Raw genomic sequence first — 26,889 nt, 5'->3', positions numbered from 1 at the left:
CTGTTCGGCCAAACAAGGCCCTGTTCGGCCGAATACTGCCCCCCCTATGGGGTCGCAGGCATAAGAGGGGAGCATGCCCCGATCGCGGGGGGGGGGTCGGAAATTCCCCCCATCCCCTCCGCTAGCGCTCCCCCCTCTGCCCGCTTCCCCATACAAAAGTTTCAGGAAGTACCGGTCCGGTGGTAGTGGGTGGCTGGCAGTGGGCGGCACTGTGAAGTGAGTGACTGAGGAGGAGGAGTCCGGAGAGTGACGCGTTGAGGGAGGCCGGGCAGCGGGCGGTTCAGCAGTAGTACCGTACTACTGCTGAACCACCCGCTGCCCGGCCTCCCTTATGGGGAAGTGGGCAGAGGGGGGAGCGCTAGCGGAGGGGGTGGGGGGAATTTCCGACCCCCCCCCCCGCGATCGGGGCATGCTCCCCCCTTATGCCTGCGACCCCATAGGGCCCCCAAAAGCGGGATGTTCAGGGAGTTCGGGGTTCGGCCCGAACATGCCGAACATTGCGGCCATTTTTATTGCATTATGGATGTGGGATTAGTTTGGAGTTGACTTAAGGTGCCCATACACTGGCAGAGGGCCCTCAGATTCGACCATGAGATAGATCCTTCTCTGATCAATACTGCTGCCAGATTACTATACACAGATTTCTGAAATCTATTGGAAATGTGTGGAGTTGCCTCCACCTGCCAGATGGGTACAGTTAAAAATGGCGTAGGATGAAAAATGGCGCACCGTTTTGCCGATAAATGTATCATAAAACAGTATTTACTGTTTCAATGTTTATTACAATAAAACGGTAAATTGCGTATTATGATACATTTATTGGCGGAACGGTGCACCATTAAAAAAATGCAGGGCTGCTGCAGGCAGCAATAGTACTAGGGGCACATAATGATATAGAACATTATGCAGCCCCGACATGCACTATAAATCACACCTGGTGTCCCTAGTCCCGGCATGCCTCATCTGCCCAAGATGTTTGATGTACTCCCTGGCATCATTAATTACCCTCCCCAGCCTGGCTCACCTGCATGGAGTGACCCTGTTCATGCTGGGCACGCAGCGGGCACAGAAGGGCCAGGCGAGAAGCAGCGGAGGGTGGAACACAGCCGGGCACGGAGCTCGCACAGAGAACTGGAGCCGGCACAGAGCCAGACTGGGCATGAACAGGGAATGTCAGAGACTTTCCCAGCTACTGTTGAGAGAAGAAATCTCTCCTCCTCTACCCACACAATGATGTACAGAGGAGAGAGGATTAAAGCACTATTTAGCGTTATAAGTGTAAGTCACCCTGTATGCACCATTTTTTAACACTTTTAATGCTAAATAGCTTTATATAATATAAGTCAATGCAGCACCATTTCTATACCCTCAGTGCTGGGCGCCATTTTTATCTGTCCCGTGCCAGGCACCCCAGGTTTCCACATCTATGTAATCCTCTGGGCTGTGCACAATGTTGCAGCGGAGCATATGCTCAACTTTCTGCTGGTGCGTCTCCTTCTGTGTCTTCACTCCATTGCTGCTGGGTGCCTGTACTGGTTCCCCAGTGATGCTGGAGAGGATACACAGGACACAATATACTGCTAGAGATGGCCCGAACAGTTCGCCGGCAAACGGTTCCAGGTGAACTTCCGGTAGCTCGCGTTCACCATGTAAGGTGAACTTTTCCGGAAGTTCAGTTCGCCCCCATAGTGCACCATTAGGGTCAACTTTGACCCTCTACATCACAGTCAGCAGGCACATTGTATGGGGGCAATGGGAAGCCTCCTTGTGGCGCCCCTGGATAGTGCTACATGAACGCCCCTGGATATGTGGCGCCCCTGGATATGCTACATGAACCAATTCCCGCAGGGCGATTGTTTTGCGGTTTTTGGGTTTTGACCCTGCATATTTAGGCATGCGAAAGCAAATGCATATTTGCATGAGCAATGTCTCGTGATTAGCCAATAGGCCAAATTTGCAAAGCCAGATTTGTCAGGTTCACTTGGTTGATGCATACATTTTCTCTCTGTTGTAATTAGCATTGCATTTTCTTTTCTTTGGAGGCGGGTGGTGAATGGCTTTTTTTAGGAGGTGAGAGCCCTGGAGCAGGCTATTTGCGCCTGTCCTCCCCTTATGTGTCGCGCCCAGGTCATGCGCATATAGCAGAACGCAATGGACGTTAAGGTAAGTGCCTGTTTTTAATCTTGGGAGGTGTGTGCGGGCGGCTCTTCCCGGCGCTGGCCACGCTGGGGAGATCACTGTAAACAAGAAGCAGATTCGGGCACCATCCGTCATTCAGCTCATTTATTAAAACAGCTTGTGCAATATGAGATGTCAAATGGATATCACCTGATTCTCATGACGATACTGTGCAGGATGGGGTGGAGGTGGGTGCTCAGGGTTGCAGAAGGGTCGGCCCTTCTGCAACCCTGAGCACCCACCTCCACCCCATCCTGCACAGTATCGTCATGAGAATCAGGTGATATCCATTTGACATCTCATATTGCACAAGCTGTTTTAATAAATGAGCTGAATGACGGATGGTGCCCGAATCTGCTTCTTGTTTACAGTGAATTCATGCAATACTTCCTTCCTACTATGTTTACAGGGCACACGTCAGTGGCTGAATTTGTATAGTGCAAGTGATTGACTGTGCGAGAAGTTTTGGCCCAGTGTCATTCTACCCACTGAACTTTCCTGGATTGTCAGGAGTGCCACACTTGCTTTTCTTGGATCTAGTCACGCTGGGGAGATCGCCTGCACCCCCCAGCCTCCACCTCCGGGGTGCCGCTGTGTGGGTTCCAGGCGGTGAGAGAGCCTGGGCCCCCCGCGGCCCCCCGGTTGTATGGGGGCAATGGGAAGCCTCCTCGTGGCGCCCCTGGATAGTGCTATGTAGCATGAACCAATTCCCGCAGGGCGATTGTTTTGCGGTTTTTGGTTTTTGACCCTGCATATTTAGGCATGCGAAAGCAAATGCATATTTGCATGAGCAATGTCTCGTGATTAGCCAATAGGCCAAATTTGCAAAGCCAGATTTGTCAGGTTCACTTGGTTGATGCACACATTTTCTCTTTGTTGTAATTAACATTGTAGCCAATTAGGCTACACTCTCTCCTGGAGCCACTCCCCCCTTATAAAAGGCAGGCAGCGCTGGCCATTACACTCACTTGTGTGCCTGCATTAATTAGTGAAGGGACAGCTGCTGGCAGACTCTCATAGGGAAAGATTAGTTAGGCTCTTGTAGGCTTGTTAGCTTGATTGTTATTGCTAAAATAGCACCCCTTAACAGCTCTTTTGAGAGCTAATGTTCTCCTGATGTGTTTTTTTTTTGTGTTGCCCACTGACACTGCTTTATACAGCCCTATCTGTTGCAACTGGACCTTGGTAATTGCTATTACTGTGCCAGCCAGGCCCTGCCTAACTATCTATACTGGGAAACCTACCTATGCCTACCTAACTACTAGGGCAACTACTTACCTATATGGGGACACCTACCTATGCCTACCTACATACCTATACTAGGGCACCTACCTATGCCTACCTACCTATACTAGGGCACCTACCTATGCCTACCTACCTATACTGAAACTCCTACCTATGCCTAGCTAACTACTGGGGCACCTACCTATGCCTATCTACCTATACTGGGACACCTACCTATGCCTACCTACCCATACTGGGACTCCTACCTATGCCTAGTTAACTACTGGGGCACCTACCTATGCCTATCTACCTATACTGGGACTCCTACCTATGCCTAGCTAACTACTGGTGCACCTACCTATGCCTATCTATCTATACTGGGACACCTACCTATGCCTACCTACCTATTCTGGGACTCCTACCTATGCCTTGCTAACTACTGGGGCACCTACCTATGCCTATCTACCTATACTGGGACACCTACCTATGCTTACCTACCTATACTAGGGAACCTACCTATGCCTACCTACATACAAGAAGATAATAAGGTCGTTGCTTCATTGTGGATAGACCAAATTCGATCAGCTGGACACTCAGTCACTGTTGCTCTGTCATTCAGCTACCTCAGCCCAACCATATGGGCTTGAAAACCGCCATGGCCTGCACTCTCGCCATGGTGCGCACCAGTCCAGCACGGCCGTTATTATGCAAACAGATGTTTGCGGTGAATTACACAGTGAGTTTGGTGTGTCAGTGTGAAGTAGAACTCTAATTACACTCCCTGATTGATGTATACACATGCAAGATGTTTTAAAGCACTTTAGGCCTGCAATTTAGCATTCAATGTGATTTCTGCCCTTAAAATGCTGCTTTGCGTCAAATCCAGATGTTTCCCCGGGACTTTTGGTGTCTATCCCACTCATCCATGCAAAAACTCAGATGTTAGATCCCTTGAAACATCTTTTCCATCACTTTTGTGGCCAGCATAACTGTTTCTAGTTTTCAAAGTTCGCCTCCCCATTGAAGTGTATTGCGGTTCGCGAAAGTTTGCACGAACCTGTACCTTTTGCGGAAGTTTGCGAACCCGGTTCACAAACCGAAAATCGGAGGTTCGGGCCATCTCTATATACGGCGCGCTGGCCGATAGGAGAACATAAACTCTGCGCAACACTCATCATGTATGACCACCTTAAATATAATTATATGTAGACTTTCCTTTACACAAAATAAAAATATTACTAAATGAACTTAACAAGTACTGTGAGTCAGAAATGACGCAATTATTTGATGTAACTTAAAATGTGGGCAAAAGGTGATCCCAAGTTATTGATCATCACAAACATGACGCAAGACAGTTCAATGTCCGGTCACAGATGTGCAAAGAGTCATGCTTTCATGTGAGCTGAGCCAGTTTATGCAGGGCACCAAGCTGGTAGCCTTTAAAATGCTGCATTGTAGTAACAGATTAAGATAATTAGTGATTGTAACATAATAATTCAGCTTTTCTCTTATAGCATTTACAATTCAGTAATAAAATAGCAGTTTATCTATCCTTTCTCATGGCATTCCCAGAGTTCCCTCTTATCTTATGTTTGCTTTTAGCTTTATTACAGATTTTTAATTGTAAATTGTTAATATTGTTAAATGTGTCAGATTTATTTTTTATTTTTGGAAAAAAAAAGATCCCATTAAGGTCAAATAGCTTTTATAGACACATACCAATGCGTTTCTTGGGATAAACCCTCATAAGGTTAATGCAAATGTTTAAGGATGTGCTGGTTTAGAGTGGAGTGTCTCACTCGGTGTATGTATTGCGCCGCCGCCAGATGTGTTGGGTGTTGGGTGGTGCCGCTAGTAAAATACTGGTAATTTAGATGCCTAACTCCCCATAACTTCCTACCGCCCACCTAATGTCTAACCCCGTAAGTTCCTAACCCCCCCACCTACTGCCTTACCTTATTTCCCCCATGAGTGCCTAAAACTATCCTTGTAACCCCGGCACCCAAATGACTGATAGTTGAAGCCAGTCATCACCATTAATTATTATGTAGTATCGGGCATCCAAATCACTGCTTAGGCACCCAGTTACCGATGAATAACACAGGCTCTATTAGACGAATACCGATCATGGCACCCAATTGATCTGACACTCTTGTTGAAGGACATTGTAAGGACAAGATTACATAATGTATTGTATTGTCTGGCTAATATGGCTGCATGTATTGCGATTGTGTTGTCCGTTATCATGTGTCACTATTTTTTCCCTATAATTATTGCATTGCTGCCTATACTGTTTTTCTATACTAAGTGTTCCATAATGCCTCTAGTGGTGTTTGCGTATATACTTCTTGGAATTTACTAAATACTCATTCTCAGTGGATGGACTTAGTGTCCATCCAGTGTGTTCTACTGTGAGAATGCATTTACAATAAACATGGCAAAAGTGGTAAAGAAATGGTTAGCAGACAACAATATAACATTTTGGAGTGGCTGAGACAGATTCCTGATGGCACGAAGACCCTCCAACCTGAAAGATTTGGAGCTCATTGCTAAAGATGAGTGGGCAAATATACCTGGGGAGACATGCAATAAGCTGGTCTGCAATTATAGGAAGCTTTTGATTGCTATAATAGCCAATAAAGGCTTTTCTATATATTATTGAGAAGGGTATGAATAATTTTGGACTGGACACTTTTTTGCTCAAATATAAATAAAAGCTGAGATATTGTTTTTTTTTTTCACAATAATGCCGTCTTATCATCTTTTGGGAGACACCTATGTCATTTCCCGTCATCAATGTATGAATAATTATGGGCAGCACTGTATGCTAAGGGAATTACTAGCAACAAGTTAAAAAAACATTTTTGTTTTAAAAAGACCTTGTAGTTTTTGAGATAATTGATTTTGAAAATGTAAAGTAAAAATGTTTTTTAAACCGTGATTTTTCAGAGTTTAAAATCCATTTTTCCTTTTCGTTTTTAAAATGGATTTTCTCAAAAACCACAAGGTATTTTTGCAAAGTGATGTTTTTAACAATAGCATGTATGGGGGCTTTGCTATTAACAGCTAAAGTTTACCCAAAATTATGCTGAATTTTGTGAAATTACGTATGGATCACACAAAATCAATTGAATGTCCAAACCGCCAATACGTATGGCCGTTATTGCGAAATTATGTATGGCCAGCCAATAATTCATTTAAAAAAATAAATTGCTGAGAATCCCTGTGACCTCTGAGGAGATGGATTAGTCCAATTTCTGTCAGATTTGTCACATTTTCACAGATTCTACTGCCTACTGTAAGGAACATAGGAAGGAAGAAATGTATAGGGCATTATTACTCTGGCAAAAATGTATAACTAATACATGTGTATTTTAAATTTTACACATTTTCGTAAGAGTGGTCTTTAACAGCTTGCCGACCGCGTCACGCCGATGAGCGTGGCCGCGGTGGCAGCCCCGGGACCAGCTAACGCTGATTGGCGTAAAGTCCTGGGGCAGCAGTTTGCAGGAGATCACGCACAGGGTGTGCGCGCATCTCCTGCTTGGTGGACGATCGCCGCTCGGAAGACTGTTGGATGGCGAAACCTCCGTGTATTTACATGTACAGCGATGCGATCAGCAGTGCTGTACTGGGGACAGCCGTGTGACACGGCTGTCCCCCTGGGGGACAAGAGAGCGATCGGCTCTCATAGGCAGAAGCCTATGACAGCCGATCGCCGTGATTGGCCGGCTGGGGGGAGGGAGGGGATTTAGAAAAAAAATAGAAATAAAATAGCAAAAAATATTTTAAAAAAACCCAAATAAATATTTATTAAAAAAAGAGAGCTCTGTTGGTGGGGAGAAAAGAGGGGGGGGGGGGGGGGGGAATCACGTGTGTGCAGAGTTGTACGGCCCTGCAGCTTGGCCTTAAAGCTGCAGTGGCCAATTAAGCTTAAATTAGCCTGGTCACTAGGGGGGTTTAACACCATGGTCCCCAAGAGGTTAAGCTTGCTTAGGGCTTAGCGTTCTATCAAAAGCTTGTTAAAGTCATTGGCAACCGCTTTATAAAAAAATGAATCAGATACTTACCTAAGGAGAGGGAAGGTTCTGGGTCCTAATGAGCCTTCCCTCGGTGCAGCACTGGCTCCCCCGTTTAAATCCCCTGCCACGGGGGACTTCGGAAGTCTTCAGGAGCCGAGTACTCCCGAAGACAGCTGGATCCATACTGCGCATGCACGTTTGCGCGACGGAGGGTACTCGCGCATGCGCAGTATGGAGCGGCCCGTCTTCTGAAGTACTTGGGCTCCCGAAGACTTTCCGAAGTCACCTTCGCTGGCAAGAGCTGTATTTGAACAATTTAGTCAAATACTGCTCCCGGGACAGCGCAGCACCGCGGGCACCGGGAGAGGAGAGGGAAGCCTCATTAGGACCCAGAGCCTTGCCTCTCCTTAGGTAAGTATCTGATTTCCTTTTTTATAAAGCGGTTCCCAATGACTTTAATCAGTTTTCTGAATAAACGTATTCACTATAGTGAAAGCACTATTCAAAATATACTATAGTAAACATATCTGAATTTACCTTTCAGCAAAACAACAGAATGCATCTGGTTATTATGGATTGCTGCATATCACACTTTGCCCTTTGCACTGCCTTATTAATATACCCAAAAGCATTGCACAGCAAGTGGCATAAAATATGTTCAGATCTGAATATATTCCCTGGCTGATTGGTGACGGAAGCTGGATATGAGCATCGTTATCACAGCTATGCAGCAGCTAATGATAACTGCGTATCAGCCCCATTGTACTGCTGCATAATCTGTCTTTTATTCCTTTTCCCAGTCCCAGCAAAAGACGCCCCTTATCTGCGTGACACGAAGCTGAGTTCCCACCAATTCCTTTGTAAAGACAAAGCCAGCGAGGCCTGCCCCCTGTCCCCAGGGAAACATCATTTTTGTCAACCCTGCAAAAGAAAAAGACAAAAGAAATGTAGAACTAATCAAAAACAATCTAGCAAACAAAAGAAAATCTATAATTTAAGAGATTAAAAAGAAAAGCAAAGCTGAAATTGAAATGCCAACATGCAAATTGTGCTAAATGGCTGGGAAGTTTGTAAATCTGCTTGTGGTTTGAGGTTTGGTCTATACAGTCACTATAGAGTGCAGATACTCCAACATTATATGTGCTTACACCTTAAAAGGAACCTGAAGTGAGAGTGATATGGAGGCTGCCATATTTATTTCCTTGTAAATAATGCCAGTTGCTTGGCAGCCCTGTTGATCTTTTAGCATAAGTAGTGTCTGAGTCAAAACCCTGGAACAAGCATATGGCTAATCCAGGAAAACCTGAGTCTGCTGAGTCAGAGTACCTGATCTGCTGCATGCTTGTTCAGGGTCTATGGCTAAAAAGTATTGGAGATACAAGATCAGGAGGCTTGCCAGGCAACTGGTATTGTTTATAAGAAAATAAATATGGCAGCCTCCATGTCCCTCGCGCCTCGGGTTCCCTTTAAATGACTTGAAATACAGGTGTCACTGCTAACATCTTTTTAAAATGCTTCTTCTGATTTTCTAAACAGTTTACCCAGAACAATTATGCTCATCATGTGACTCTGATGTCCCCGGCTGCATACCTGTTCCCAGAAGAAGCTGAAGCCAACAGAACTTCACAACTAGGCAAATGGCCTTTTTAAAAAGGGGAAAGAACACTTAAGCCCCATACTCCTCTCGCTCCAAGTTTCCTTTAAGTTACACGATAATCCAGAGTTTGAACTACAGAAGAAACTACAGAAGAAACATGTTTTACTTGGCTAAGGTCAGCAATCAATCATTGCTTTTATGCAATCATCAGTCTGTAGCTATAGAGACCACTCTTACCAGTTTTAAGTAACTGTATTAGTAAAGAGAAGGTCAGACAGGCGCTTAGTGTGCTACTTTAGGCTGTTAACTGAAACACTTTACAAGGACTTCAGGTGCGTTCCGGCTGGTGCTCATCATAGCCCTAACACCCAGTCTATGTGACAGGGCCATGGCAAATCACATTTATATCAGTAACACCATGTACCTCTCAAAAGCTAAGAAAACATTACTAGTGCTGTTAAAGGGGAACTTCAGCCTAAACAAACATACTGTCATTAAGTTACATTAGTTATGTTAATTAAAACAGATAGGTAATATAATATCTTGCCCACCCTGTTTTTAAAGAACAGGCAAATGTTTGTGATTTCACGGGGGCAGCCATCTTTTTTATGGGGCAGCCATCTTTTTAGTTGAAAGGGGGTGACAGGGAGCATGACACACAGTTCAAACTGTCCTGTGTTCTGATTACCCCTCCCAGCTGCATGTGCTAGGCTTCAAATCTCAAATTAAAAAAAAAAAAAAGTTGCACCAAAACAGCAGAATGAGAACATCAACATCAGAAATCCCATATGCTTTGCACAGCATCAGGGGAAAAATGCCCGGACAGTTTTCTTCTGTGCAGCTAAAAATGAGGGTAAGAAAAACTTCTGATGCTGTTAAACTGTTAAAGAAGCCTTTTCAGTGCTACTGAGTAGATTTTTAGTCTGGAGGTTCACTTTAACCTCCCTGGCGGTAAGCCCGTGCTGAGCACGGGCTATGCCGCCGGGAGGCACCGCTCAGGCCCCGCTGGGCCGATTTGCATAATTTTTTTTTTGCTACACGCAGCTAGCACTTTGCTAGCTGCGTGTAGCATCTGATCGCCGCCGCTACCCGCCGATCCGCCGCAATTCCTCTCGCCGCGGCCGCCCCCCCCCCCAGACCCCGTGCGCTGCCTGGCCAATCAGTGCCAGGCAGCGCTATGGGGCAGATCGGAGTCCCCTCTGACGTCACGACGTCGATGACGTCGGTGACGTCATCCCGCCCGTCGCCATGGCGACGGGGGAAGCCCTCCAGGAGATCCCGTTCTTTGAACGGGATCTCCTGATCTCCGATCGCCGGAGGCGATCGGAGGGGCTGGGGGGATGCCGCTGAGCAGCGGCTATCATGTAGCGAGACTTTGTCTCGCTACATGAAAAAAAAAAAAAAAAATTAAAAAAAAAGATTTGCTGCCCCCTGGCGGATTTTTTGCAAACCGCCAGGGGGGTTAAGAAACTAATCCCGTCAAAGCCAGCTGCAGTAGAATTCAAGACAAACAGCCAGCTAGGTCTTTTAGCATGTTACGTATATTTACATTTAGAGATGGCTCGAACCTCAGATTTTAGGTTTGCGAACCTCAAACGCGTGCGCTCACCTAGGTAGGTAGGTGCACTGAACAGGTGGGTATGCAGTGATTGGTATTACAAATGTGCAGCTGTCACACACACAGGTACAGTGAACAGGTGCAACGACTGACTGGTATATAACACTGCATGCGCTCATGTAGGTAGGTAGGTTCACTGAACAGGTGGGTATGCAGTGATTGGAATTACAAATGTGCAGCTGTCACACACACAGATACTCACTGAATGTGCTGGGCCTGGCAGTGACACAGTAGGAATTACCAAGGGGCCAAGGTCCAGCAGCTGCGACTGACTGACAGGGCTGTGTATGCAACACAAGTGTCTATGGGACACAAACACACACACACAGGTACTGTCAACAGGTGCAGTGACTGGTGGTATATAACACTGCGTGCGCTCACATAGGTAGGTAGGTGCACTGAACAGGTGGGTATGCAGTGATTGGTATTACAAATGTGCAGCTGTCACATACACAGGTAGTCACTGAATGTGCTGGGCCTGGCAGTGGAACAGTAGGAATTACCAAGGGGCCAAGGTCCAGCAGCTGCGACTGACTGACAGGGCTGTATATGCAACACAAGTGTCTGTGGGACACACACAAAAAAAATAGATCACAAGAACAACATTAGCTCTCAAAAGAGCTGTTGAGGATGAGGAGTGCTTTTTAGCAATAAGTATCATCAAGAAGGAGCAACCTAACAAGCCTAACACAAGAGCCTAACTAAGCTTTCCCTATGTTAGCAGGTTCTCTCTCTTCTCTAATTTCTGCAGCCACATGAGTGAGTGAAAAGGCTGACACTACCTGCGTTTTATAAGGGGGGGGGGGGGTTTGAGGCGGGAGTGTAGCCTGATTGGCTACTCTGTGTCTGCTGAGTGTGATGTAGAGGGTCAAAGTTGACTCTAATGATGTAGTATAGGGGGCGGGTCGAACTTGCATATAGTTCGAGGTTCACTGCGAACGCGAACCACCGATGTTTGCGCGAATAAGTTCGCGGTTGAACCGTTCGGGCCATCTCTATTTACATTTTAAAGAATTCGTTTTGACACATTACCCCAAATTTTAAATATGGTTTTTAATATTGCAGGTCTGTAAAGTTTCACTAAGAAAAAAATACACAGCTTCTCCGAAATTATCTTTACACATTTCAAGTGTCTAAATGAAGCGTATAAGGCTGTGTTCCCACTAGCAAATTGGACATGGTGAGTAGAGCCGGGACAAGGTCCTCCAGCACCCAAGGCTGAGACACCAAAGTGCGCTCCTCCATTCCTCCCTCCCCAGCCGTCACACACTGATTACTATTAGACTAAGAGGCGCCCCAGGGCCCCCAACACTCCGAACACCAAAATCTCTACTTATCTGGCTTGCAGTCACTGCCATGTATCCCCTTTTCTTATTTCTCTCTGCTTAAAATACAGTAGAGGAATGATAGATGAGTGAGTTGTGCGCCTGCTCCTACACTGCGCCCTGAGGCTGCAGCCTCTCTCGCCTCTACCTCGGCCCGGCCCTGATGGTGAGCACATCTGCTAAGCGTCTGTTCTCCACTCTAGTGGGTACAGAGCATGGCCACACACCATACAATTTTTGTTTTTAAATTCAAGAATAGCAATCAATTTTTCTGACTGATTGTAACAATTTAAAAATCTGACCAATGTACCACACATGTGTTACAATTTTTCCCCAATCATGAATAAAATAATTGAAAACTCAGAAAAAATTGATTGTAACTGTACAACAAGTAACTGACAATCCATCACACACCATACAATTCTTGATAAAGTTGGTCTGAAATGTCCAACATGTCCAATCTCCAAAAATCGTAAAAAAAAAAAAAAAAACAAACGGGAAATTCAATCGGATTTATCTATTTTTCGGGACAACCAAGTGAATTGATCAAATTGGTGAAAAATTGGATCTTTTAATTGTATGGTGTGTGGCCACCTCAACACAAACATACCTATGTTCCTCTGGCACTGCTCTGGAGTTCTGCATGTTTCCTGCTGCAATAGCCTCCTAGTATTGATGACACCTGTAACTGAGAGGCAAGTGATTACTTCAACTGATGTTCACACATTCCTAGCCCACTTACCTACATATAAAAAAACGCCAGCCACATATTTGCCTTAGTGGTAAGAAATGCTTCATGAAAGGACAACTGAGGTGACATGTGACATGATGAGATGGCATGTGTACTACAGTGCCAAACACACAAATAACTATTCTGTGGTCCTTTTTTTCTTTCTCTGCCTGAAAGAGTTTAAGAGACTCTGTAACAACATTTTCAGCCTTATTTCTTCTATCCTATAAGTTCCTATACCTGTTCAAATGTGGTCTCGCTTACTGCAGCCTTTTCTAGTTGCACAATGGCTGTGTTATCTCTGTTATATAATCTAATCTTCTCTCTTCTGTCGGCTCTGTCGGGCTCAGGCAGGAATGTGCTGTCTGCTGTTATTGACAGAAGCTATACACACCCTCTCCACAGCCTATCACAAGCTGGTAACAGCCATGTCTTTTGTTTGTAAACACTGTCTAAAACTGGCAATTACCCGAGACTACTGCATGTGTTCCAGTCTCTACCGATTAGAGTACCCAAATCCTTCTTTGATACACTGAGAAAGGACTTTCTGAGATTCATCTGGCATTCTAGACCACCACGTATTAACTACAAACTCATGACACAGCCCAAGGAGATGGGGGGCTTGGCGGTCCCTAATCCGCAAATATATCATGCAGCAGCAGCCCTAAAGAGGATAACAGATTGGCATAGAAACGGGGAAGATAAAATGTGGGTGAAACTGGAGCAAAATTTTATACAGACGCCTTTAACAGAGATTCCATGGTTAAAGAGTAAAATACCAATTGTGCATCCTGCAGGATGTTTTCTTGGGTGCTCCCTGGAATCACTATTTCTGTACTCCCGCAGAGCCCAACTAATCAATCGACCTTCGCCCCTTCTCCCGATAATAGATAACCCAGATTTTGGCCCAGGGCGCAATAAAAAGGCATTCCTACAGTGGGGAGACCCTGAACAAATTAGAGCATTTAAGCTGGTTAAAGAAGGGGACTGGGTTCCAATCTCCGTGCTTAAGGAGACATTACAGAAGCCGGGACTGGAGGAATGGTCCCTGATACAAATTAGGTCATTTCTAAGATCTCAAGGTACAAAAGCGGAATTTTCTAGAGAGTGGAAGCCCTTTGAAAAGATGTGCTTTGGGGTAGGACAAAATAGAGGCTCCATCTCAGAAATTTACAACCTCTTGAACATGGGGACGGACCTAACAGGGAAGTGGAGGGAGAAGTGGCAGAGGGACATACAAAAGGAGTATACAGACACTGAATGGAAGAAGATATTATATTTTGCCTACAAAAGTTCGATGTCCACAAGAATTCAGAAATCAGGAGTCAAAATGATAAGTAGATGGTACCTCACTCCGGATAGACTAAATAAGATATTTGGTGGAGTAGATGCGGGGTGCTGGAGATGCCGGACCAAAAGGGGGACGTTATTTCATTTATTTTGGGAGTGCCGGGAAATCCAGCTGTTCTGGGCAGAGATTAAAAAATACTTAGGGAAGATCACTGGGTTAGTCCCTCCAGAGGACCCAGATTTCTACCTCCTGCATGCAAACTCCTTTAGTGTTAAAGAATATAAGAACTCTATTGTGAAACATCTAATAAATGCAGCAAGAATACTGATAGCGAGATATTGGAAATCGGTGGATATTCCATCAGTTGGGGAATGGCTGAGAGAGGTGACTTATATCTCCCAGATGGAGAAATTGATACAGGAAAACAGGGAAGGAGAACAACTAACAGAGAGGATTTGGGAAAGATGGAACGCATTTGTGGATACTGAGGAATATGCATCCTTGATGAGTAGGGAGTGAGAGAAAACGGAGATGGGCATTCATTAGGGAAAAGGAAAGGGAAAAGTTGGCTCCCTGCAGTTTTGGGGGTCCCTCTCTCCTCCCCCTCCCCCTCTGTTTCCCCGCCGGTGTCTTTGGTTAAAAGTTGATGGAATGAAGGGACGTTGATGTTTTTGGGAGTGAAAGATTGGTGGTATGTTAGCGGTTACTAGAAAGTATGAGGAACTTTCAGTAAGAGGAATGGAGGTGAATTGGCAACAAAATATGGTGATTTAATGTTAATCCCTCCTTATTAATAAGGTCCCCACTAGAAGTACCAATTTTTGGCTGAAATGGCCCCTATGAAAAGGGGACTAGAATGAAGTAACTGGTGGATACCAAGATATAGGATATGTATTGATATGTACTATTGATGGTTTTTGTAAAAAAAAAAATTTGATATAAATAAAGATTCTAAAAAAAATAAAAAAAAATAAAACTGGCAATTACAAGCCAGGATCGCAGCAGGGAGGGGCAGAAACGGCACAGAGGGGCCCAGGAGAACATAATGAATAGAATGGTATGCTTTTTATTGTAAGAATTTTAGAGAACAGATTCTCTTTAAACATCAGGTATGGAAGTGACAGTTTCTGTCCGGGTCGGGACTGGGTCAGACTATAGCATAACCCCCACTGATAAGTCATTACAGCCATAAAACACTTTCCTGTCAGTAAATGGCTTCTGAGAGCAGGAAATAGATAAAAATGGTCAATAATTCCTAGATTTGTGCTCTGGCATACTTCAATAAAGGTGTCATTGAGCAGAGACAATGAAACAACAAAAACTTAAAAACTAGTTTTAAATATAAAATAAAACTATGGGATATCTAAAAAAAAGTAATTTTTAGGAGAAGACGGATGGGCACAACTGTTTTTCTCATCAGTTTATTTTCACCTTGGATGTCCTTTAAGGCAATATATTATGCTGGGTTGTACAGGAGAGTTATTACAATAAAGTGGTTTGTAAGCAGAAAGCTGCATTATTTGCTGCCATTGTATATTTTGTCATTTTAAAGAAAACCAGAGGCCGTTCATGGGGGGGCAGATGGGAAACAGAGACATGCCTCTGTATCTCCACACTGCTGCGCTATAGCCCTCTGAGATTAGCGACAATATTTGTCACTATCTCGGAGGTGAACATGTGAGAGACGTATTCCCTGTTCAAAATGCCCGCCAGGGGCGTTCCTGCAGGGTCTCCAGAGCTGACGTTGAGCAGCTCTCTCTCTCCCTGGCCATGCCCCCTGCCTCTCTCATCCCAGCATCATGACCCAGAGGTCACGAAAGTGAAAGTGGGCCATTGTGGCCCACAGGAGCAGCGGGGAGCGGCAGTCTTAGAGGCTACCTGATTCGCTCAGCCCCCCTGGATCAGGTAGCCTCGTTTTTTTCTCTTTTATGAGCCCACCTCGGGCTCTCTTTACGTTCTCTTTCAATATTAACCCTATTGTTTTCACAACAGACTTTGTAGTAGTTTCGCCAATACTAGCACTACCACATACTTTTACATTTGTCAAATTGTTCATGTCATAATATTTATTATTATTATTTCATATCTATTGTTCGTTCCATCATGTACTACCTTGTAACCCTAACAGTTGTGTCAGGCCTAGGGTTAAACCAGCACAGAGCAGAATTAACTGCTGGTATTGACAGAGACAAAGTAACATACGTAAAATAGATTACATAGGTTATTTATAAAGTGAACTAAACTTAAGTGAAGTAGCCAATACATAAATACAGTTAGGCTAAATTAGGAATGGAAGTAGAATAAAATCAGGAAATGTAACCAAACAATTTAGTTTACAGGAAATGGATGATAAAATCCAGATTCCACATTAGTGGAAAATAAGTGGAGGATATACCATACAACTGAAATAACTGTTTAGTTGTTTCATCAAGATGACTTGTCCTGCAGAAAATAACTATGATAATGTGTAAGAGGCAATAAAATAAGACACAGGAAATTGAATCAGCTTTAAATAAAAGTCAAAAATAGCATAAAAGGGAGACATGGATGAGACACCTAATTTCTATAATTTACTTTTTAGTTTGAGAAACCTGCTTTACTAATGTTCAAGGGGGTTGGTGGGCAGATATATGAGGTAACTTGCAGGTCAGAAATTAATAGCTTTGTCTTCTTATATATTCAGAGTAATCATTACCTGTATAAACCTGTGTGCATTGCGGTGCTAATTTATCAATACAGATACAAAGGAAGCCTCAACCTATGTAGAAAAGTTGACCAGAGCAACCAGATTTTAACTGCAAAATGAAAGAATGATCCCAGCTGCTAGCTCGGAGCACAGATGATGAGTGGATAATTCTTCTACAATCATACAGGAAGAAAATTAAAGGTACCTATATATAACCTCCCCCCTCCTCATTCATTCAGTTTACTCCGATTCTTCATAAACATATGTACTTCTGCACGCCGGATGTCTCTGCCAATCACTGCTTCTTTCAGCTGTTGCATGGGCATGTTCACATATACTGTCTATCCATCTTAGCCTATGTCGTCTTCTCTTTCTTTTGTCCTCAATTTTTGCAAAAATAAAGGATTTCTCCAAAAAATCTGGTCTTCTCATTATGGGCTCAATTCACAAAGGCGTGCTAACATAGCACGCCTAACAGCTTTGGACGTGCAAAGTTGGGTGCTAAGTAGTTTACACGTCTAAAGCTGTTACAGATCGCGCTCAAAGTTTAGCGCTGCGTGGTGCGCGTGAAATGTCGCACCGGTGCACGCAAAACGTTGCGCCGTCCGTGTGCTAAGTACGCTTAGCACGTGAACAGTGCAAAGTTTCACGCGCACCGGTGTGACGTTTCATGTGCACCACGCAGCACTAAACTTTTGCACACGTATTAGCGCATGAAGCAGCCGTTTTCGCATTCCAAGTGCCTTTTCAGTGGCGTGCTAACACTTAGCACCCTTTAGTGAATCAAGACCAATGTGACCAAAGTATTTGAGTTTTAATAGCAGTATTATCCCTTCTAGACTGGTTAGATCTTCTAGCTATCCAAAGAAGTCTCAGTAGCTTTCTCCACACCCCCAGTTCAAAAACATCAATTTTTCTACACATGACTTTACTTACAGTCCAACTTTAACAGCCATATGTTACTACTGGGAAGACCATGGCTCTAAGTTAACTGCCCTGATCTTTGTTGGTAAAATGACATCTTTATCCTTTAGCATCTTGTCCAACCTTCCATAGGTTTCCTTCCAAGCAACAAACGTTGCTTAATCTCATAGCTGCAGTCACCATCTAGGAAGATGAAATCTGTTATAACTTCTAAAGTTTCTCCATCTATTTGCAGATGGTTCATTTGAGCAGATGACATGACTTGCAGAACATACTAAGGTGAGCTTTCTGCTTTACATATTGGGCATACAAGTTAAATAAATAATGAAATAATACAACCTTGTTGCACTCCTTTACCAATTGTGAACCAATAAAGATTTCAAACACAGCCTTTGCATATAATTGCGGCTAACACCGCCTTGCTTTGCTAGCTGTTTTTATCTCCTACTACGCTCATAGCCAGGGAATCAGGCTCGTACTGGCTGAGCGCAGAAAAAACGTTTACACGCCCACTGCAGCGTGTTCCAAATAACCACCATGGAATCCCGACCGGATCACCATCCAAGACCGTGAGGCTATCCATGCAAGCCGGGTGCCTGGCATAAGAGGGACACAAGTGTGAGAGCTGGCAAACTTATATAGGTTTTTTCAGCCTCGACAACCAGGTGAGACCTTTCCTATAGGGCCTAGAGCCCTCACCTACTAGTATCACAGTGTGTGCTTTTTCTCCTTTCTGTCTCCAATTGTGAACCAGTCTGTTATTCCATACTCATTTCTAACTGTTGCTTTTGGTTTACATATAGATTTTTCAAGCAAATGAGATGACTTGGTATCCTCATTTCAACAAGACAATGCTACAGTATATCATTATATACACAGTCAAAAGCTTTTGAATAGTCAATGCAAAAGTATACATTCTTTTGGAATTCCTTTACTTTCTCTATTGTCCATCAAATGTTGGCAATATGGTCCCTTGTGCCCCTCCCTCTTCTAAATACAGCTTGCACTTCTGGCAGTTCTCACTCAATATATTGCTGGCTTGTAGAATTTTGAGCATTACCTTGCTAGAATGTGAGATAAGTGCAATTGTCCAATAATTTGATCACGCTTTGGCATTGCCCTTTTTTGTTATTGGAATCTGAACTTCCACTGGAGAAGGTGCTGGCAGCCCACTATTTCTGCCAGGGAAACTACATGAACTGAAGCAACCAGAGTTATATAACCTGTAGCAGCTGCTGACTTTGATACGCTAAAATTCTTTCTCTTCCTGAGTTAATAAAAATATGCAATTTGGGGGAATCTTTAGCTCATCCTTACTGAGCAATCATGGAATTGTAATCCAGATTTCTTTACATCTGTTTTGATAAATCTATCCCTATGTGTACATGCATTAAAACACTGTAAAAAAAAAGTCCTCACCAAAGGGTCCTGCAATACATTGTCAGACATACTAAGTCTATGTATATTCATGTACATAACAGTGGCTTGGAACAACTTGTCTATGTAGCAGTGAATGTCAGGTGAAGTTTGTCATTGCAAACATTTTTGTGAAAGCAGCTTCTATATTCAGATTGAAGAAAACAACGATAAACCTGACACTGTTGAAGTAATCAGCTATTTATGTATTGTGTGTACAGTACAAAACCACTTTAGCTAAGTACATGAACAAGTACTTACCATTCTGAGGGTAAAGAGGTGGTAACGGTCAGTGGGTGCCAAACTAAAATGATAGGAATATTCAAATGTACACTTACATCCGTTTTGTGCCACTAGGCACTTCTTCCATGGCTATGCACAACCGCATCTCTGCTCAGGAGATTAAATGCAAGCCCTTCCTGGAAGATGCTGAGGGAACCATGTCACCTCTAAGTTAAAGGTCAAACTAACCCACTAAAATATCCCCATATGGTGGTCAGAAAAAGTCACTAGGAGAAGCATTTTAAACACATAATCATACTACAGGCATTCTTTTGGTAGCATGATTCCTACTGTAGACTGTTATGAGCATGCAAACAGCAATGCACGCAAACAACAATGCATACAAAATGAGAATCATACAAAATATGCTGGTGCACAAAATCTACACTAATTGAAAGTGAATGGAGTGGGCCATGTTACAACGAAAATATGGGTGATAGTTTAACTCTATGGCCTAGGTAAGGAAAGGGAAAGGGCTGAGAAGAATAGCACTTGTCTGACATCAACAACACTAAAACTAAATAAAAAAAATAGAAGCGCAAACAATACAAAACTAGACCATCAAAATTACTGTTATCAAAGTCTCAGTGGATTCCTGAGGGGCAACAATTCAGCTGAACACTAACAAACCCTGTACAGCACCTCTTTTTTTACAAAGTTATTTGCCTTTTGTTTGGTAAATGATTTGAAAGAACATTAGTACACATTGGTGTCATTTCATTTCCCTTATGCTGGGAATACATGGTTCATTTTTGAAGTGATTACATGGTTCGATAAATAATTTCCAACATGTCCGATCTCCATTTCGAATCCTTTTGCCGCTTGATTTCTGATAGAAGTGAATGGAAAAGGATAAGAAAAATGAGCAGAAGATAAAAGAATTGACTGCAGAATTGAGCGTCAAAAATGATCGAGAAGAGAATCGAGCGCCAGAAGCCCAGAAACGAACCGTGTATTCCCAGCATAAGGAGAGGAATGCCCCTGTTTGCCCCTTTCTGCATGTGTCAGTAAGATGATACGTGTTACTGTACAACTCAGCATACCTGTGACTTTAAATGGAAGTGGCACCCTAAGTGAATTACACTTGCGTAAGCCCTTTTCAGGTCAGAAAGTAAAAGCTTTTAGTGATGGTGGCCTTTTTGATTTAGGATGTAACATACTGAACTTGTTAAAGCTTTTCTGAACTTCGCAATCCTTGAACAAATTAATCCGTAAGAGCATTGAAAACTTTGACTTGGCTGCTCAGTCTGAAACCTAATAATGCAGGCTCAAGTCAGTTAGCAATAAATTAATGTCTCTAAATTTTGCGCAGTGTTTCTTTATGCCTCAGAATGTTCTTTTCCTTAAAGCAACCCTGGACTAAAAACTTTCCGTTGCTTGAGCTAATCTTTTCCGTGTTCTTCATACCTAAATAACATTGTTTAACTACTAGTACACATCAGGGCTGGCGCTGCCATTAGGGCAAAGGGGGTAATTTTCCCAGGGCCCCAACTGGCGCTGGGTGCCTGCGCTGGCTAATCCCCCCCCCCCCCGGGTAGCATTCTCCTAACTAGTCCTGAGTCCCCCAGCTGTGTTTTTCCTCCGGCTGTTTGTTCTTCGACATGAGCCAACTGTCCAATCACTGCCGGGCGAAGAGAGGCACTGTGACAGGAAGCAGCCAATCAGCACAGGAAGGCACGCTGGGAATGGAGAAGGAGTAGTGCACATGACCTGCATGTATCCCAAGTTGCACACTTGACCACAACAGAGAGCAGCCTGAGGTAACCCTTCTGCAGGTAACCCTTCTGTGTCTGCATGGCAGGTCATTACTAGTAAAATGGGGACTACAGGTACCAACATGCAAGCTAGTTCATTTGAGGTGAAGTGCAGGGGCCCTGTGGAGGGGAGGGAGTTGTGGTCGTCTGCTGGCTCATTAGCCCTTGTGAGCTGACATTGCTGGGGGGGGGGGATATAGGGGGCCCCCAGGATACCTATGCCCGGGGCCCTCCATGTCGCTTAAACCAACCCTGATTGTGATCTCACCTTCCTGGCCAGAGCTGCAGAATGAATTGTCTCTGTATCACGGGGCTGCAATTTTTCCTTCTGCTTAATCTGTAAATCACATTTTCTGCATTTATAGTCTCTGCATTTGTACTTTATTGTCTACTTTAAAGAGACAAGGGAGAACAAAAAAGGTGACTGGCACTCGTTGCACACTGGCTAAGGCAGTTGGAATTTGAGCAGACTGTGCTCTCCACCTATAGAAACTCACGTTTTGATACTCAAGAAGAAAGCAGGTCCTGCACCAGTCTCAATGCTTCAATAGTGATTTAATCCAACAGGTACAGTAAGGTCATTAGGGGTACAGAAAGAGCGGCCTGACAGCCGTTTCACAGGTCTTCCTGCTTCGTCAGAGGCCTAACGAAGCAGGGAGACCTGCGAAACGGCAGTCAGGCTGCTCTTTATGTACCCCTAATGACCTTACTGTACCTGTTGGAATAAATCACTATTGAAGCATTGAGACTGGTGCCGGACCTGCCTTCTTCTTGAGTATCAAATTGTCTACTTTAAACAGTAAAGGTGGCCATACATCTATCAACTTGGCAGCGGATCGGATGAAAACCCGTGCCGCCAAGTGCATGTCCGATCAGTGATGCGACCAATTTCAGATATGTTGATCGGACAAGGAGCAAGATGTCAGGCTGTCATGGTTGATCAGGTGTGTGGCGGTAATGGCAAGTGATATCGGGATGAGCAACGGATGCAATGAAATCCCTGGCGCTTTTCCTGTCAAACATGCCCCTAATGTCAAACATGCCCCTCCGGTGCCTGGTGCACTACACTTTACCTGTCCGTGTACGCCTCTGTCTCCTCTTACACTCGCACTACCTGGGACCACACTCAGCTAGCTACACCTTAAGGGGGGCAGGAGCAGCACACCCAGTGAGAACAGTTTTGGGGGGCTGTCTATGTGATACATTCATGCATGTTGGTAGAGGTCTACTTCAGTCTTGCTCACAGAGTGGCTCCCTCCAGTCTTACATAATTGCAGGATGTCTTGGTTACAGATATTTTGTCAGCTTAATTGAAACTGGTGCCCTCTGGTATATTCTCCAAATTAATTAAAGCTTCCGTTATAATGTATTTTTCTTACTCGAAGGACAATTGAAGTGAGAAGAATATGGACGCTGCCACATTTATTTCCTTTTTAAACAATACAAGTAACCTGGCAGCCATGCTGATCTATTTAACTGCAGTAGTGTCTGAATAACACCAGAAACAAGCATGCGGCTAATCTTGTCAGATCTAAAGTCAGAAACACCTGATTTGCGTATGCTTGTTAGGGTCTATGGCTAAAAGTATTAGAGACAGAGGATCAGCAGGGCTGCCAGGCAACTGGTATTGTTTAAAAGAAAATAAATATGACAGCCTCCATATTCCTCTCATTACAGTTGTCCTTTAAATGCAGAAATCTGGCATCCAACATCTGTTTTCTTCTTCCTTGAGCTGGACAATTTAGGTCATTGATATGGCCATATTAACAAAAATACCTCTGTGCACACCTCTGATTCACTCAACCTTTAATATCAGCCCCCTGAGACAAATCAGTGTTGACTATTGAATAATGATATTTATATAACTGACTCACTATCCAAGTATTTCAGGTACAACAAACAGCTGTATGATAATTTACTTCCCGTGTCTTGAAATTATTGCAATTTGCATCAGTATTCATCAATAACAGCAGTGACAAACCCACCCTGTATTGAACTGCAGGAATGAAATAGTCATGTAATAAGCAACTGCACAGCACAAACTGGCTTCATTTTCTTTCTCACCATCTTTGTGGGGAAGATGCAGAAAAGAACACAATCTGCTAATTAGCCTTTGAATCTTCTAATCAGCCCATGATATTCCCAGCTATTAACGACTTTTCTTTAATCAGCAGAGAAGTTTGTGGCCCGCTTGACGATGTAAAAGATCAGCCCTGATACAGCATTATATATGGTCCTCTGTCTCTATGATTACTACATTGTTCTACTCTAAAGGTATGTGTTTAATTGAGGTTGACCATTATGCTGTATGCTAAGGTAGTCTACTCACTTCCCACCAAGGTCCATATTTACAAAAGCTTTAAAGATGTGCAAAATTACTTATTACATTTACTTATCTACTATAAAGTCCAGTAAATGCTTTTCTAAATAGCTTTGCCTTTCAAATTAAAATGCAGCTGAAACTTACATTTAAAGGTAAAGGCAGTTCTTCTTCAGGGAAAAGACTATAGAAAACGTTAAACTGCGTTTTTCAACTTTACAGTGTTTCAGTCTAAGCCAACCATCCCTTCCTGGCTTCAGGCTGTTTTCCATATTCTCCCCTATTTTTCACGATGTTTCTGAAATAATCATGTGCTTGTGTCATCACAGAGAGTACAGTCACACAACCATTAACAGGGTCCACGAGATCCCAGTGTCATCATGTATATAAGCTGGTGACAGGGCAACTGAGATCAGAACAAGTGAAGGAATTTGGTCCATTTATATGCTCTCTCATCTCCAGTGCCAAAACCTCTTTTTGGTTTGCACCAGTTTAAACACTTGTAAAGAAAAGGGCCCTGAGCCAATCAACACCTTTGTTTACAGTGGTACTTGTCAACCTCCTCTAGCCATCCACTAAAAACGTGGTGGCACTGGCGGTGTCATTTCCATAATGTTAATACTTAGCTGAGCCAAGTGTCACTGTGTGTATTAGCACCAGCTGTTCAGGGCCCAATAAAGATAGATAGTATTTTCTTTATAATAGGGTATTTGTTTGATTCATTTTCATGTATTACATAACTTGGTTATATTTCATTGAACAAATGCTTGTACTGCTAAGCAATGAGCTGTACTTTACCAAGAGTCATGCTTCGAGAGGTGCATGCTACTAACAATGCTATGAGAGCAGGACAGAAAATAATTAGCAAACATTATTGTGCTGTAACAGCCAGGTGGATGCAACTTTATTCTGTCTCTCATGGGCTATGCAACAAACTGCATAGCTCAAGGGACTTGAGCTAGTGTAGGTTTTACATTTCTGATCATCAGACACTTTTCTTTTGTCTGTTGTAGAGTGCAATTACCGGAAAGCTTTCCAGCAGGGTTACTACAAAAACATCTTGGTGACCCGACAGCTGACATCTTGTTCAAGTACATGAAGGTTTCCAGTCATATAAACACAATATAGAAGAAATAGGAAACTAGATCCATTCACTTATGATGTAGTACAAAGATTTTGGAATTTACTGTACATTCAGATAGTCATCTTTATTTACTTTCATATGTATTTTTTAAAAGCTTGCATTAGTACCCCATATGCCTTCTCCATTTTTCACCAATAAACAAAACTTCAACCAACTTTACAAAAAGCATGAATTGTTTTTAATCAGGGTACTTTAACGTTCTTACATGCTGTGAAAATAGGATGAAGCATGTTCACAGAGATGTTTCTTCTAAAAGAATATTTATGTGCAAAACTAAATTGGACACCAGTTTTCAATGAGCTTTAATCTAATAGCCTTTCATAAATGCTTTTTGGCATTCTTGTTTTTGAAAGTCAACCAGCTTTTAATAATTATTAAAAAGTATTGGGTTTCTGTACTGTTTTGCGTCCTTCTATTTATATTCTGAATATGCTTTGCAGTCTGTGATGGAGGTGCTTTGCTGGCTAAGGAAGCTATTACAGCTAGGGCCAGGACAAGGTCCACCACTAACAGAGGCTGAGCTGCCTAAGTGTGCCCCCCCCCCCCGCCTATATGTCGACGCGTGTATACAGATTGCGGTGGAGCCAGCAGCGGACACGGACAGCTAAAGTATAGTGCACCCGGCACATCTTAGGGGGATAGCACCAGAGGTTTCGTCACTCGCTGCTACCGCCTTACACACACACACACACACACACACACACACACACACACACACACACACACACACACACACACACACACACACACACACACACACACACACACACACACACACACACACACACATATACACATATTGGGCTCGATTCACGAAGCGGTGCTAACCCAGTTACAGACTTTAGGCGTGATAACCATTTTTATCATGCCTAAACTCAGTTTAGGCATGATAAGTTTAGGCATGATAAGTTTAGGCATGCTAAGTTTAGATAAGTTTAGATCGCGCGCAAAGTCCCGCACACAAAGCAGTGCCATTAAACTCTATGCAAAGTGCACCAGACTTTGCTAGCGCAAAACTTTTGATCAGCTGTGCACTGCGGTGCTAACCCAGTTGGTGCTTAAACTTATCACGCCTAAAAACTTATCACACCTAAACTTATCACACCTAAACTTATCATGCCTAAACAGAGTTTAGGCATGATAAATGGCTTTTCACTAGCGTGCTAACTGTTAGCACCGCTTTGTGAATCAGGCCCATTATATATATACACATATATATATATATATATATATATATATATATATATATATATATATATACACACACACACACACACACACACACATATATATATATATATATATATATATATATATATATATATATATATATATATATACTTATATATGTATATATATATACAGTGGTGTGAAAAACTATTTGCCCCCTTCCTGATTTCTTATTCTTTTGCATGTTTGTCACACTTAAATGTTTCTGCTCATCAAAAACCGTTAACTATTAGTCAAAGATAACATAATTGAACACAAAATGCAGTTTTAAATGATGTTTTTTATTATTTAGTGAGAAAAAAACCTTAAAACCTACATGGCCCTGTGTGAAAAAGAAATTGCCCCCTGAACCTAATAACTGTTTGGGCCACCCTTAGCAGCAATAACTGCAATCAAGCATTTGCGATAACTTGCAACGAGTCTTTTACAGCGCACTGGAGGAATTTTGGCCCACTCATCTTTGCAGAATTGTTGTAATTCAGCTTTATTTGAGGGTTTTCTAGCATGAACCACCTTTTTAAGGTCATGCCACAACATCTCAATAGGATTCAGGTCAGGACTTTGACTAGGCCTCTCCAAAGTCTTCATTTTGTTTTTCTTCAGCCATTCAGAGGTGAATTTGCTGGTTTGTTTTGGGTCATTGTCCTGCTGCAGCACCCAAGATCGCTTCAGCTGGAGTTGACAAACATATGGCCGGACATTCTCCTTCAGGATTTTTTGGCAGACAGTAGAATTCATGGTTCCATCTATCACAGCAAGTCTTCCAGGTCCTGAAGCAGCAAAACAACCCCAGACCATCATACTACCACCACCATATTTTACTGTTGGTATGACGTTCTTCTGCTGAAATGCTGTGTTACTTCTATGCCAGATGTAACGGGACACGCACCTTCCAAAAAGTTCAACTTTTGTCTCGTCGGTCCACAAGGTATTTTCCCAAAAGTCTTGGCAATCATTGAGATGTTTTTTAGCAAAATTGAGACGAGCCTTAATGTTCTTTTTGCTTAAAAGTGGTTTGCGCCTTGGATATCTTCCATGCAGGCCGTTTTTGCCCAGTCTCTTTCTTATGGTGGAGTCGTGAACACTGACCTTAATTGAGGCTATTGAGGCCTGCAGTTCTTTAGATGTTGTCCTGGGGTCTTTTGTGG

At 43.2% G+C, this 26,889-nt stretch overlaps 1 long non-coding RNA gene across 5 annotated transcripts in view; it reads left to right on the top strand.

Moving 5' to 3' along the window:
• Positions 1-24,604, top strand: part of LOC137570626 (uncharacterized) — a 117,138-nt gene extending 92,534 nt beyond the window's left edge. For 2 of the 5 annotated variants that reach the window (XR_011031120.1, XR_011031118.1), the window contains exons 4-8: positions 8,961-9,196; positions 16,725-16,872; positions 17,831-17,874; positions 23,219-23,321; positions 24,381-24,604. This is a non-coding gene — a long non-coding RNA (uncharacterized lncRNA). Of the gene's footprint in view, positions 1-8,960; positions 9,197-11,704; positions 11,820-16,724; positions 16,873-17,830; positions 17,984-23,218; positions 23,322-24,380 lie in introns of those variants that run through there. The other 3 variants (XR_011031123.1, XR_011031121.1, XR_011031119.1) reach the window with 3 other exon arrangements.
• Positions 24,605-26,889: the final 2,285 nt, after the last annotated feature.

Source organism: Hyperolius riggenbachi, chromosome 4, assembly GCF_040937935.1.
Source record: "Hyperolius riggenbachi isolate aHypRig1 chromosome 4, aHypRig1.pri, whole genome shotgun sequence".
NCBI classification, from domain to species: domain Eukaryota; kingdom Metazoa; phylum Chordata; class Amphibia; order Anura; family Hyperoliidae; genus Hyperolius; species Hyperolius riggenbachi.
Note: the sequence above shows the minus strand (reverse complement) of the source record. Positions and strands in the feature narration are given on the sequence as shown.